We start from the raw sequence: 14,504 nt of genomic DNA, 5'->3' as shown, positions 1-14,504 counted from the left end.
TGACCTTGCTGTGGCAGAGCCCTCATGCTTGTAAATCACGAGGAGCTGGTGGCACAGCCAGCCAGGGAGGAATGGAGATAGCAGGGTTTCCTCCTAAAACACCAGCCAGACAGGGAGCTCTCACCTTTGAACAGGAACAGGCACCCATCCAGCACCACTGTCAGGGGGGTACATAAAAATGTCTGGGGGCATCACCTCTCCCCTCCGAGAGGCAGCAGGCTCCCAGGACAGGCCCCCTCTCACAAAACCACCCATCACATGAGCGGCTTCCCAACAAATTGCATCAAGATGCCAAGCAGAGCCGGCAGGCTAGTGCAGGGAAATTCCCCACACGCGGCCATGCGAGGTTGGCACTGCATCTCCACTGCCCTGCTGCACGGGGTGCCAGCAGAGACCCCCTCACCAGTCTTGCTAAGCACACCTGGATGCTTTTTCCTGGCACATGACCTGCCAGATTTGCTGAATAAACCTCCCAGCTCCAGCAAACCCGCTGCATTCCTGGTGGGTAAAGTGGTGAAATGTTCAAATAGATGCTGGAAAAGGCGGGGGGGGGATGGGGGGGGCTGGAGAACAAAGCCTCATCTGCAGGAGCTGAAAGGGCGGTTGGGATTTGGGGGTTTTTTTCCCCCTCAGGTTGCAACACAAAAACAAAGTCCTGATAGGGATCTCTCCTGCTGCATCCCTTTGGGCAGAGCAAGCCTGGCCAAACCAAGATGAAGCACAGACCTGTCCTGCAGGGCACACACGCAGCATCTGCGGCTGCCATGGTCACCCTGCCCAGGTTTGGGGTTCAGCGCCTGCCGCAGAGGGAAGGAAAGCCGCCGGAGCCCGCAGTGGCAGGCCAACCAGCACCAAAAATGCCGCTGTTGTTATTAATAATTTCCCTGCATCTGAGCAGAGCTGCACTCCTCATCCATTTTGGGAAGCCTCTTTGTCTTAGGAAACTGGGTGGTTTTGGCACCAGAAGAGCCTTTTCGTTGTTCCCCTTCCCACTTCATGCTCTTGGTTAAAAGGCCAGGCACAAGTCACTGGCCCATCTGGGCGCTGATGGAGAGAGCAAAGAGAGCCCCAAATTCCAGTGCCGTAGGTACTTTCTACCTTTGGATTGGCACGAAGATACAGAGAAGCCCCCAGCACAGCCTAGTCTGCTTTGTCTGGGGGCCATCTGCAGCCCCCACAGCAGTGCATCCCAAGGAGGTGAATCTGGACGAGTCAAAGCTCAGACAAGCCACATTCCATGACCACCCCCTGATTTCTAAAGGGAAGAAGAGGGGGGCAGGGATTGCACTGCACCACCTGCATCGGTTTAAGTACCTCATCCCAGCCATCTGAAACACCAGCTAACCCCAGGCAATGATCAGCCTTCCCAAACACCCTCAGCAGTTCTCATTGCTACAGATCCCTGATCCCCACAGCCTGCTGGGGAAGGAAGGGGCTGTATCCAGCCCTCCCTGACCAGAGCTGGTATTCTGTCTGTCCACAACTCCAGTCGTGTTCTCTCACACCCCTAGCATGTTCCCTCATCACTCCTACCCAGGTCCCCCAGACCCACCTCACACCACAGCTCAAACCTGTCCCCAAAGAAAGCTCCTGCACTGTCACCAGATCCAGCATATCCCACCTCCCCTCCTGCTCATCATCCCCAAATCCTCACCTGCATCAGAACTACCCTGAACCCCTCTACATTCTGCTTCCAAGGTTCTGCCCTCTTGTTTCCCCCACCGCATTTTTTTCAACCACAGCAGGTCAGAACACTGCTCCTCTTCCTGTGCGCAGCACCCACAACAAGCGCCCCAGATCCTGCCTGTAGACTCAGCACCCGGATCCAGCACCCGAGCAGGCAGAACCAGCATTGCAAATCCTGCTCGTGGACCCGGACCAAGACCCGGCACTCCAGATCCAACAACCCGACCCTGCCTGTGGATTCAGCGCCCCGAACCCCGCCTGCGGACTCAGCAGCTGAGACGCAGAACCCCACACCCTGCCTACAGACCCAGACCCGACGCCGAGCCAGAACCGCAGGACCCACCAGGCGATTCAACCCCCGCACCCAGCACACCGCTCTAGCCCCTGCCCGTGGGCTGAGCACCCAGCCCCAGCCGTGCGCACGCAGTCCCCGCACCCAGCCGCACGACCCAGCTCCCCGCACGCCGCCTGCCTTCTCGGCGCCCAAACCCAGCGCCCCGCTGCCTGCGGACCCGCACCGCCCCGCCCGGCGGCTCGGCCGGCGCCGCTCGCGTCCCTCGGTACTTGCCTGGTGCGGAGCGGAGGCTCAGCAGGCGCGGGCGGGGAAGGGCAGGGCAGGGTCCGGCTCGGCGCGGCGGCGGGGCTCGGCTCGGCTCGGCTCGGCTCCGCAGCCCGGCTGTGCGCGGCCCCGCCGAGCCGGACCCTGCACCGCCCTCTGCCGGCAGCGCCGTGCGCGGGGCCGCCAGCACGGCCCGCAGCCAGCGGCCGCCGGCGTGGGGCCGCCAGCAGGAGCAGGAGCAGGAGCAGGAGCAGGAGCAGGAGGAGGAAGGAGGAGGAAGGAGGGGAGCGAAGCGGAGCGGGGCCGCCCCTGCCTGCGTTGCGTGGAAGCATGTCCCTAGGCACAGTCGCGTGCAGCCCCTGGTCGGCCCCCATTCTGTAGGGTGATGGGCTGAGGGTTCACTCGGCACAGAAGTTTTGGGTGATGCAGTCCCCCAAAAGGGCCTTGTGAATGTCCTTTGCAAAGCCAGGGAGGCAAAGGGCTGGTATTGTGGACTTGAGACTATGAAAAAGCGTGACTGAACACGGATAAGTGTCATCCTATTCCTCCAGCACAGCAAGCACATGCTACCAGTACCACCATGCCACAGCCCTCAGTCAGAGCCACCAGTGTCAGCACAGCACAGCCCTCCGCCGGTGCCATGGTGCTCACTAAGGTTTCTTGCCCCTCAAAGCCACCCCGGAGTCCTGCACTGCACGCCTGAGTCAGGCACTGAGCCCCACCTTCTCTCTGCTCCCAGCACATGTCTCGCCATTCACGCATGGCGGAAGGTTGTTTGGAAACACAGGCAGGTAATGGTTTCTCTGGGGCCCTCTGTGGAGCCGTTTTATCCTGGGTGGCTTCTGCAGCTCCTCCCACGTGGAGGAGCTGCCAGGTCCAGGCTTGTGTTTGCTTTCCTTTCGCAAGCTTCCAGCACCTGGCCAACCCTCCCTCCTCACCCCTCACAGCAGTGGCAGGCCTCCTGAAAGCAAAACTCTGAGCCAACACCGTGTGTAATCAGCAGGTTGGATCTAGGGCAGTTGGAAATCAGCTGTAGCAGGAGGTGGGGAAATGCTGTACCTGTGTGTGTGCTGGATTACAGCTCTCTCAGAGCTGGCAGGGTGGCCTGGTGATGCCAGCCGGTGGTTACAAAGCCATGTGGTGCCCAGTCACAGCACCATCACCTCTGGATACCAGTTCATCCCCCCTACTCCACACCAACCTCTCCCAGGGATGGGGTCTCCAGGAGGGGGACAAAGGCCACCCCAACTCCACCTCCTGGAGACCTGGAGCCAGACCCACAGCAGGGCATAAGGTTGAGCAGGTTGTGCTACGGCTGCTGAGCATTGTCTGGGGATGAGGATAACTCTAGTTGAGATTCCATCCGCTTCTGGACCTTTAGTGTCAGTAAAGATGGCAAGGCCAGGGTGTTCCTGTGGACAGCCTGACTAGCATGCCACTCTCAAGGCCTCTGATGCCAAGATCCTACCGCCTACAAACACTGTAAGTGGGAGGGAGGGTAACAGAGGTTTGAATCCCTCCAGCCCTCACCCACCAATGAGTCTCAGCTGAGATGGGGACTCATCTGAGTGCTCTTGATGACAGATGGCTCTATGACCCTTGCACACACTCCCCAAGCAGCTGCCACCCCCTTTCCCAGCACGATATCCCAGGACCTATTCCTTGTCCCCACTCTCAGAGCAGACACCACCCACCTCCTCAAGCACTCCCTACCTTCCCACCGTGACCTCCTGTGTGCTCCAGAGGCTAATTACCATTTCCTCCCGTCCTTGGGCAAAACCCAGCATCTCTTCCGTGCCTCACTTTACCTCACCCCTCTGCCCACCCTGTGGAAGTGGGAGGCCCACGCACTGGGAGCCAGGCAGGGATGTTCTTGGCCTGTCTTAGCTAGGTATGGGGTGTTTGGGTGCTGCAAGGCAGCTGGTCCTCCACAGCCTCTCCAGCCCCCATTGTCTACCTTGGCAGAGGCACAGCTTGAGGCTGTGGGGCCAGTTATGGGGAGAACTGGTCCATGAGCACTGGGGAAGGGGGTGCCAGGGCTGGGACAGGGCTGCTCAAAACTCCCCTTTATCACAGCACTGTGCCCATCCCATCCTGCAACAGCACTCCCTGCCTCCCACATGGCTGGAAGCCGAACCCAGCACAATTTGGAGCTTCGTTAGCTGCTGGCCTTGCAGTAGGATAATTAGTGCATGAGTGCAGAGCAAGCCGAGCCTGGCACGACCAGCACTGCGCTTTTACAGGCCCGAGCTTGCGAGGCTTTAATTAATTAACACGAGTCATTGGCAGCTGGAAACAGATCTATTTTCAGAGCTTTGCCTGCTCTGCTGCCCCCATGAGATTAACTGAAGGAATTTAGGACTCCATGAGGTTGAAGGCCAGGGCCTTCCTCTTCTTTGCATGGCTTTCCCAAGAGTCAGAGTGGGTTCCAGGCAGCAGGAGCCCAAATAGACCAAATCCTCTCCTATACTTGCATCCTTCATATCCACAGATTGGTTCTGCCAAGCAGGGAGGTCTGGCTCCTGCTTCAACCTGAGCTCACGGCCAGGAAGGTGCTGGAAGGGGAATTTCCTATTGGGGCAGCTCTAGAATCATAGAATCATTAAGGTTGGAAATTATCTCCAAGATCATTGTGTCCAACCTTTGACCAAACAACACGTAATCAACAAAACCACAGCTCTAAGTGACATGTCTGGTCGACTCTTGAATATCTTCAGGGATGGTGACCCTACCACTTCCCTGGGCAGTCCATTCCAATACTTTAACACATTTACAGGGAATAAATTCTTCATGATGTCCAATATGAACCTCCACTAGTGCAGCTTGAGGCCATTTCCTCTTGTCCTATCACTTGTTATTTGGGAGAAGAAACTGACCCTCACCTTGCTAATAGCCACTTCTCAGGCAACTGTAGAGAGTGACATGGTCTCCCCATAACATCCTTTTCTCCAGGTTAAACAACCCCAGCTCCATCATCTAGCTCCTCATAGGATTTACAGCCCTAAAACTCCTATCCCAGCCCAAAGCAAGGGACCCTTTGAGTCATGACATGGTGCCTTGGGAAACCCCAATCCCCTAAACCATGCCAGATTTTGTCCGTAATGCTCTCTCCCTGTTACTCCAAACAGCCTTTAGGAAAAGGAAGTGCTTTCATGCCCTCATCACCAACCCAGAGACTGGTTACTGTTTAATTTCTCCTTGAACACTGTGTCCCACGGAGAGAGGACCGTGTAGAGCAGGCTCTGCCATGTCACAGCCCCCTCTGTACATGGGCCAGCTGCCCAGCACAGCACAGCCCCACCACTCCTGCACATGGCAAAACCAGGCAGATGCCGACAGCCAGCGGTTTTGGCTTCACCTGTTTCTGCCACACAACTCTACCCATGGCAGCGAGTAGAAAAGCTCCCAGATAGCCCCTTTCACCCCTCAGATGCCCAGGGAGCCAGGGCAAAGTCATGGCACCTCTCATGTTTCGCTTGGCACCACACCCCCATGCCAGCCAGCATCCCAAATGATGCGAGGAATTATAACAGGGCCACGACACCGTGAAATATTGATGGGATTAGCGCGGATCAGCTCTCCCAGCACACATGCTGGCTCGCCCCGAGCCTGGGAGACGGCGACCTGCCCGCACTCAGGTTGCAGCGCAGCGCCCGGGGCGGCTCCCTGCCAGACACACTCCCCCAGCCACTGCCAGCCAGCAGCCTTCCTGGAGGGACACGCGGATCCCCTCAGAGCACACAGCGACGTGATTTGAGGTGCTTTACGCATGACACTGCTCTGCCTCAAGTGCCTCAAGGTCTGCTGGGGATGAACCATTGTCTGGCTTGGTTGTAGCTCGGCACCAGTTGTGGGCCCCGAGGGACCCTCACCCTGCCTGCAGTCCCAAAATATACACAGATGCAGGCCAGCCCCCAGGCTCCAGCCCTCTTGTCTCAAGACCTTGGTGGATGTCCCGCACACAGAGGTGTCCGGGGTGACTCTCAGAAGACCCCCACGCTCCCCACTCCCACTGCTGGGAACCAGGTTTGGTCAGACAGAGGATTTCATTATGGATCACAGAGGTGTGAATACAGACAACTTAGCTGCATCAAATAGCCGCCAGGATGAAGTTAGAAACACACTGGCAGGGTGGACACCATGGGAGCAGCACGTCACAAAGGGCTCTGTTCTGGAATTGCAGCAGTAACAGGGCATTAGTGCCTATCAAACCCATGGGGTTGACCAGGATTCTCAGCCTTTGGTAGGAAACTGCTTCCTAAGGCAGGCCTGGCTTCTGCTCAGCGATACCTGCAGCCTCTCTTTCCCTTGCCCCAGGTAAGAAAAGTAAGATAAAACTCCAGATCTGGGATTTGGTTTGCCAGCCTCTGTGGTCCGAGAGGCAGCAGGCATCCAACCATTTCAAGCTCTTCTCCAGACTGGTTTCAAAGCCAGCTGGGAGTTACAAAATCACGGTGCTCCAGCCGCTGGGGCTTTACGAAACCCACAAAAGAGTTGTGAAACTCAGGCTAAGTCCATGCCAGCCCACACCGCAGAGAGAGGCTTGTTATGAAGTCAAAACCACCAGCGGAAAAACGGGTACTTTCCCCTTCTGACATGAGAAAGTAACAAGCAGAACAGCCTTTCTCCAGGCCCCTCTATCCCTCAGCTACGCTGCTTTACCTGCACTACTGCTTTACCTGCCTCCATGGAAAAAAAAGCCCAGTGGGGAGCACACCAGTCCCATACCACAGGGGAGTCTCACTGCTCCAGCACCCACCACCTCACCAGTCTCCTTTGCCCACCGCAGGAGCATCCCACCCAGATTCCAGGCCAGCCGATCTGTGTGAAGCAGAGGAACAGAAAGGACCCCATGATGTTGCCTGGACTCTGACAGCAGCACCTGGGGCTTCCCAGCAGCTGAGTACACATTCACCACGCTTGGCTTTGTTTCTTGCGAGCGTCATGGACTCGTCAAGCCAAGCGTGATGCTCCATAGATTAGCCCCGGGAAAAAAAATATTCCAGTGGGCACAGAGCATGAAAAGCTTGGGAGCCTCTTCCCTTCAAGTCATTGAGCAAACTTTCCAAACCACTGTTTCTTCAGGCTGAGAGCCAGCAGGGAAAATTACAATTGCAGAAGAATTTGTCTGAGAAAGTCATAAGGAGATGGAAGAAGGCAGGGGCAGACCAGAAGAGCCAGCCTGTGCTGCAGCCCCTCCAGCCCAAGGCTCAGCTTCAGGGAGGGATGGGACTTTTTCCCCCAGCTCAGTATAGCACAGAGTTGCTGCCTCGACTTCCTGCAAGATCACATGCTGCATTTCTCCTCCCATAAATGCTTGGCAGGGGAAATTGGGATGTTCTGCCCAAGGCCATTTGTTGATGAAGGCTGCCAGGTGCCGGCAGCCCCAGCCGCAGAGCCAAGCACCGTGCCAGGGCAGATCTTCTCAAGGGAGAAGCAGCTGAGTCACAGCAGCCTCCGATCCGTTCCCACAAGCCCGGCTGCAAGAGACGCACGGGAGTTCACGGAGGACAGGCGCTCACACAGGGAGCTGGCAGGGTTTGGTTTGCTTGTCTGCAAACCTCACTAAGCCAGCGGAAAGCATCTCCCTGGCTCGGGATCTGTCGGCAGCGTGCCCTCAGGGAAGGGCTGGTGAGACTGCGGGAGGGCAGGGTCCTGACCTGCCTTTCAACCAGGCGGAGCTGCTTTGGGATCCTCCTGCACCATGGAGGGGGAAACGCCCGCAGGCACTGAGACTTCCAATAAAAAAAAAATAGAGTTTTGAAGCTCATTGTGGGGTCTTGTCCCAGGTCTGGGGCAGGAGCATGATGAAGGTGGCTGCAGGCAGGGAAGAGACGGAGGCATAACTCCAGGAGATGTGACTTGCTGGGCTGGATGATGACAACCCCTCTGCCCATCATCCCAGCTGCTCCCAGTAAAAGCACGATCCAGCCTGGCCAGAGAGCACAGGCAGGTCAGGTGCCTTCCACACACTGCCTGGAGCAGTAACACAAATACCTGGGCTTGCTTCAGGGATGCGATAGGATTGTTGGCTCTTAAAATTGCCCTTTTGGGTGAGCCAACCTGCACTCCCCCATAGCTAAAGCCAGGAAGGTGCAGGTTGCCCCCCCGCATCCACCCTCTGGGCCAAGCCACCAGACACGTCCCCGTGGATTCATCTTTTTGCTCTCTGTGTCACTGTGCCCAAGCAACCTCTTTCCCAGCCCTGCCTCCTCCAGCCAAATGCCTGGATGGCCCGTGGGCATCCTACCCCTCCTTCCCAGGCACCAAACCCCTAACTGCTGTCTCTGCCACCAAAGAAGAAACAACCCCATCAGCGCAGTAAATAACACCCCCCCACACACAGCAGAGCACTGGCAAGCAGAGACGGGCACATCCATCACTCTCGCAGTTTTTCTTCAGCTCTGACACTTTGATAGGGGCGAGGGGGTGGGGAAGGAAAGTAGCTTCCAAAATTTATGAGCTAGGATTTAAAAATATAGTCTCCCAGAAGCACTGCAAAACCCAGAGATGGTGAAGGCAACTGGCTTAGAAGTTGCCTTTAGAAACAAATGCAAAGGCTGTGCCTGCCTTGGAGAGAGGGATTTGAGAGGCCTGCATGGCTGATGTCACAAACCATGTCCCCAGTGGGATCATTTTGCAAGTCACAGCTCTCCGTGCCATGCATCACAAGTAAAGTGAAAGGTAGAGGTATAAATGATGGGTTTAAATCCCTCCAGCCCAACGGTAATGTCACCCTCAGTGCAGACAGGATTTGGACAGTCACCTTCAGTCTCCCAGAGTTTCTCCTCTCCATCCCTTACCTTCCACTTGTACATGCATAGCCAGCCTCCCAACCCTTTTGGAAACAGATCCCCTTTATGCAAAGAGAAGAGCTTGTAGCTGTAAATTTAGCTGAAAACATCTCTGCCACAGGGAATCACGTACCAAATAATAAAGCCAAATGAATGTCAGGAAGAGCAACCACAATATTGGAGCCCTTGGTCTTTACAGATGGACTGTCCCTCAGCAGGGTGCTGCAGAATGAGCAGCTGAAAAATGTTACCCAGTCATTAAAAACATCTAAAAGTAATTTAGCCTGAGTGACAATGATGCTCAAAGCAAGTTGTTTGTCTGCAGAGATAAAAGGAGCTGTTTCAAGCTTGCTTTTTGTTGTAGTTTTCTGTTAAAGTCAGAAAAGACAAAAAAACGCTGAGCTGACAGCCTTGCCAGCAGAGCCCTGGTGCTGTGGCAGTGCTGTGGGGAGCATCACCATGAGATGCTCTGATCTCCCCTGCCATCACTCTCCCATATTCCCTGGAAAGATGCTCAGAATTGTGCAGGAAGATGGTCCCTGGGGCCACCACAGCATCTCTGCTGCATTACAGTGCCATTTAAGATGATAGTTTTGCTATGGAAACATCTTCCTCCTAACAACAGATCTGTCAGCACGTGTCCCAAAAGCAGGCCAGCATTCATTACAGGATAATTTTTGTTTCCCTGTGATGGAGGCCAGCAACTTATCCTTCCCATGCTTTTCTTTTAAAAAACAAACAAACAAAAACAAAACACAAAACAAACAAACAAACAAAAACATACAAAAAACAAACACCAAAAAAACACCACGACCCAACAAAATCAAACAACGCAAATATCTGGGTTCACCCATCAACAGCATGGCATGAACCCAGGGTTCCTCTAAAATCTCCTCAGTAAGCATATTGTTGGTGGGCTCTTTGGACACACAGAGCATTTCAAATGGCCAGTGTTAAATATTTCAGGTGAAACATTACCCTTCTAAGTGCAGCCAGCCTTACTCTGAAGCTCCAGTTCAGGGAAATTTCCCAGCAGCCTTCAGGAATTGATTTGCTTCTTGCTAGTACCTTCTCTCTGTGCTGTTCAACTGAGTTAATGTATTCCAAAACCTGATTTTTTTTTCCCTCCCCCTACATAATCAGATTTTTGGAGGCTGCAGTGAGATGCCTTACAAGCAGTTTTGTCCTTAGCTGCTTTCTGAGCGGGTTGCATCCATTACATCCTGGTGCTTTAGCACATCTCTGTACAAATGGTTTGTTCGAGAGTCAGCTGAATTTCTTTGATTCATGTTCCTGTATATCCATATAGCTAATTCACCTTCATTAAAAGAGGGGGAAAAAGAAAAGAAAAGAAAAAGGAAAGAAGAGGAGCTATTAAGAAGGACAGTGTCAAGGCCAGCAGAGAGAGTGCCCGAGGGCTGGGTTAATGAGCTGCGTGGTTGCTGCTGTCCAAGTGCCCAGGCTGGCTGGAGCCAGGAGCTGCTGCCCCAGCAGGGCTGACTCAGTCCTTCACTGGGAAGACACAGGCTGCAGGGCCCTGCACTCCCCTTTGGAGTAGTCCCTATGCTTTGGTGTCCATGGGTAACCTCACTAGCTCCAGCCTCCTCCTTGGTATTTTCCACAGGAGGGGCCCCACATGCTTTCAGCTTGGGCCAAGCCCCCTGCCCAGCCCAAGCTGCATGCCTGTGCTTTGGGGAGAAGGTGAAACACGGATATGGATAAATGGATTTGCCCTCAGATCTCACAGAGACTCCAGTCTGTTCAGTCCTGTGGGCTGGACAAGGACACTGCGTCCCCTGCTGCCTGTGTCAGCAAGGTCACTGAGCTGTGCCCTGGCAAGGACACCTCCAAGGAGAGGGAGCAGGGATTTGCAAGACGCTCGTCACAATCATTTTTTCTTGTCATTTCTGACCCTCAGGGTAGGAAGAACATCAGAGCACTGCAGGCACAAAACAACAAGCTTTGTAGGTCATATCAGCGTATAAAGTACCATTAGAAACCACAGCACGAAGCATGAATAATGCTTCCTTTATTCCATCATATACCTCAACGCCCTTTAAATAAATGCAAATGATTTTTTGTGGACAAGGTTTGTTCGAGACGCCCGCTCGGAGACTCAGGGCTGAAATGGAGCTGGAGCAGTAATTTTGCTCTCTCCCCTGATGAGTCAGAGTGTCCGCAGCATTATCTGATAGGCTTACTGACAGTCCAAGCCAAACCAGGCAAAAGAGCCAGGAGAACACTGTAAATCTTCCTCGCAGAGATTTATGTTCTGCCCATTAAACCAGAACCACAAAACCCATGTCCTTCCATGCTACCCTCTTGTCTCTGAAGGACACCAAGGCAGGAAAAAACTTTGAAGGACTCCAAGCCTGGAAAGGGACCATCAAGAGCCAATCGCATCGTTTCTGAAAAGCCACCGACAGTCAGCCTCGATGGCTTAAATCCTAAAATCCTTTCAGCAAATTATGACCTCGATTGCTAAAAATGATCAGATAACGCAAAGGCAGAGAGAGATGCGCAGTGAGTCATCGCCCCCAAGCACTTGAACTCCCTTTGGTCTCAGCCGGAGTGGGGTGAGGTTGCCCCCAAGAGGCAAATCTGACACAGCAAGTAGAGAGAGAAAATGCTGAACTGTGCTCTAGAGGTACCACGTAGGAAGGATTTAAAAAAAAAAAAAAAAAAAAAAAAAACAAAAAAAAACACCCAAACCAAAAAAAAACTCCTCGTCTGCTCTTATTTGTACTTCTCCCTAGCTGAAAACATCTATGGACGGGGTGGGAGGGGAGAGGAAGGAGGTTAACTCTGGCATGTGGTTGGCTGTGTTCTGCTGGAGCTCCTGAACCACACAACTCGTTTTCCTAGTCTCACTCACAGGGTCATTAGAAAGATCAAAAAATGTCACTGAGTTTTCTTCAGCCAAATGAAACATTTGATCCCATACACCTCACTAGGCTCCTTCAGAGCAAGGGCTGGCACCACCTCCAACAACAACTTCTGTCTCAGGAGGGGATGGAGAGACACAATGGTGGACACCACGGACAGTTCGGAAACTGTGAGAGGACATGAAATCCCTCAGCTGTTCACATAAGGCATACAGGCAGTAACCACACTGGACCAAATCCTAGCACCTTGCAGGTGGTGAAGGAACACGACAGACATCTGTGATATCTCCCCAGCACATGCTCCACCCTCCAGGGATCAGCAACCTGGAGCTTTCTCAGCCGGGGAGAACTGCTTTCATTTCACAGACCCCTGCTGCATTTTTCTGCCATAAAATGCTCTTTGAACCTCTAAGCTTTTAGCATCCACAACATCCTGAGGCAAGCAGATCCCCAGCTCCCGTCTCCTTTTGTTTGCTTTGAGCTTTCCTGCTAATAAAAGAACCATGGAGTCTGAAGCCATATTACAGAGCGCCGTTGAATGGCTTCTCCTTATTTGCCCCTTTTTCAGGCCATTTGATTGTTGAGCTCTCCATCTTCCTTTCCAACATTATAACTATTTCAGAGAGATACAGCCGACTGAGGGCCACTACAATTTATTCCTGTCCTTTACACACAGAGACTCCCTCACAAAGGGCTAAACCTGTGATATAACCACGGATTTAACCATTCCTGCAGCTGCTTTTCAAGAGAACACAGTTTTAACACCCAAGCTGAGATGCACCCAGGGTACTCACTGCTCGTGCACCAGGCTCCTCGTGGGTCCCCCTGTCCTGCTCAGCCGGAGAACATTCCTGCATCCCCAGCACGAGCCCCTGCTGCAGCACCTCAGCTTACTGTCAGCTCCAAACTGGAAGCGTCATCTCCAAAATTACTGTTGCGCTGGCTCCTGCCAGACTCTTAATTAGAGGAAGGCTGACACAGTTTCTCAGCAAACGGCATTCGCATACTGCGGGAAAAAAAACAGAATGAGGGCAAGAGGAAAAATGAGCTAATCAGGGAAAATCAACTGGAGGGAAAAACACATTGTGTTGCGCAAACCTTACCATAACAATGCCGGAGCACAAAATACCGGGGGGGGAAAAATGGGTTAGTACACAGGGGAGGCTGGCAGCAGTTCACGAAGGTGGAGGAGAGCTGATATGCGGTGCAGCATCTCAGCATCCTCACCTGGCAGGCCTCTCCTCACAGCCTGCTTAGGGCAAAGGGGACACGCTCAGTTTCCAGCATGCAGATCGACGTGTCTTAGAGCCTGAATGTCTGTGGAGCCCATGGCTGCTCTGCGTGATTTACACTGCCTTTCTAAAAGCCTGCAGTGTGAATAAAGCACCAAATTGAATGCTTTGCCCCTCTCTCCCCGCCACTGCCCCTGGCAGCTTGAAGCTATTGTTTTTATTCCAGCTGCAGCCTGGCGGTCAGTCCAGAGAGGAGAGGGACCCTCTGCTCCTGCATCTGCTCAGGGAGCCTGAGTTCATCCAGCCTCGGGAGAAGAGAGCCTGAAACCCAGAGGCAAAGCCTCGGAGCCTGCATCCAAGCCCCAGCTCACAGCGCTCACTGCTCGGCGAAGCACTCGCCCCGTAGCACAAAAGCAGCACAAATCCATTCACCGTTCCTGCTTCTCTCGGCGAGAGGGAAGGAGCATCGCCTGCCCGGCTTCAGGCAGCTTCGGCTGCAAATGCAAACCCAAAGGGAAGCGCTGCGACAAGCGTGTGTGAAAATGGCCCCTTCATCCACCCCTACACACCATACGGGCCAAACCTGCCTTGAAAAGCTTTAGGCTTGATGGTAAAGGCTTTGATGACCGCGAAGGGAACAATTCCAGCGGAGTTTCCATCCCCTCCCCTGCGGCCTCCCTCCAGGGAACTGGGAGGTGACAGGAAAGCTGAAGGAGGTGAAACATTAGCAGCAGCTCAACCACGCACAGACAAGGGAAGCAGTCAAAAAAGTACAACCTATCCGAACGCCACTTAAAAGTAGCCTGAAAGTATAGGACTGGCTTCCTCCAAACCAATACAAAATATCAAGATGGGAAGACGCGAATGTTTTTCTTCTCTCATCACCCAGCCTTGCTTTTGATACCAGATAAAATACTCCCTTTGAAATTCCTGACTGCAAAGGCGAGGAAGCGCTGGCTGAAAAAAGCATCGGTCAGGCAAAACGAAAAGCCTCTCCGCAAAGAGAAGCCCTTCGAGGAATTTACTTTTCCTAGGATCCTTCCCACCAGCAGCCCACGCTGTTCCCCAGCACTGAAAGCCCTTTTCAACACGTGATAAGAAGGGGCCCTGCCAGTAAAGCTGGCAAAACATCCACCAGGCAAAACACGAAGGTATTTCACAGCCTGGGGGGGAAACAGCAATTAAAGGAATTCTGATAAGTTAAGCCACAAGGAATAAGCTAAATCCACTAATGATTGCCCGACCTCTCTGGGCAGCTCCTTTGGAGTTCCTCAGCAGCTGCTCAGGTTCCTACAAGCACATCAAACCTCTTCCCTGTTCAAAGTCAGCCAGTCCCAAGAGCCTTTTC

The 14,504-nt window shown here is 53.6% G+C and overlaps 1 protein-coding gene across 2 annotated transcripts in view; it reads right to left on the bottom strand.

Moving 5' to 3' along the window:
* The window catches only part of SEMA4G (semaphorin 4G), a 29,200-nt gene extending 16,343 nt beyond the window's left edge, over window positions 1-12,857 (bottom strand). For both annotated transcript variants that reach the window (XM_066323674.1, XM_066323675.1), the window contains exon 1: window positions 12,719-12,857. The gene's annotated coding sequence lies outside the window, so the exon portion shown is untranslated. The remainder of the gene's footprint in view (window positions 1-12,718) is intronic.
* Between the last annotated feature and the right edge of the window lie 1,647 nt (window positions 12,858-14,504).

Source organism: Sylvia atricapilla, chromosome 8 (assembly GCF_009819655.1).
Source record: "Sylvia atricapilla isolate bSylAtr1 chromosome 8, bSylAtr1.pri, whole genome shotgun sequence".
NCBI classification, from domain to species: domain Eukaryota; kingdom Metazoa; phylum Chordata; class Aves; order Passeriformes; family Sylviidae; genus Sylvia; species Sylvia atricapilla.
Note: the sequence above shows the minus strand (reverse complement) of the source record. Positions and strands in the feature narration are given on the sequence as shown.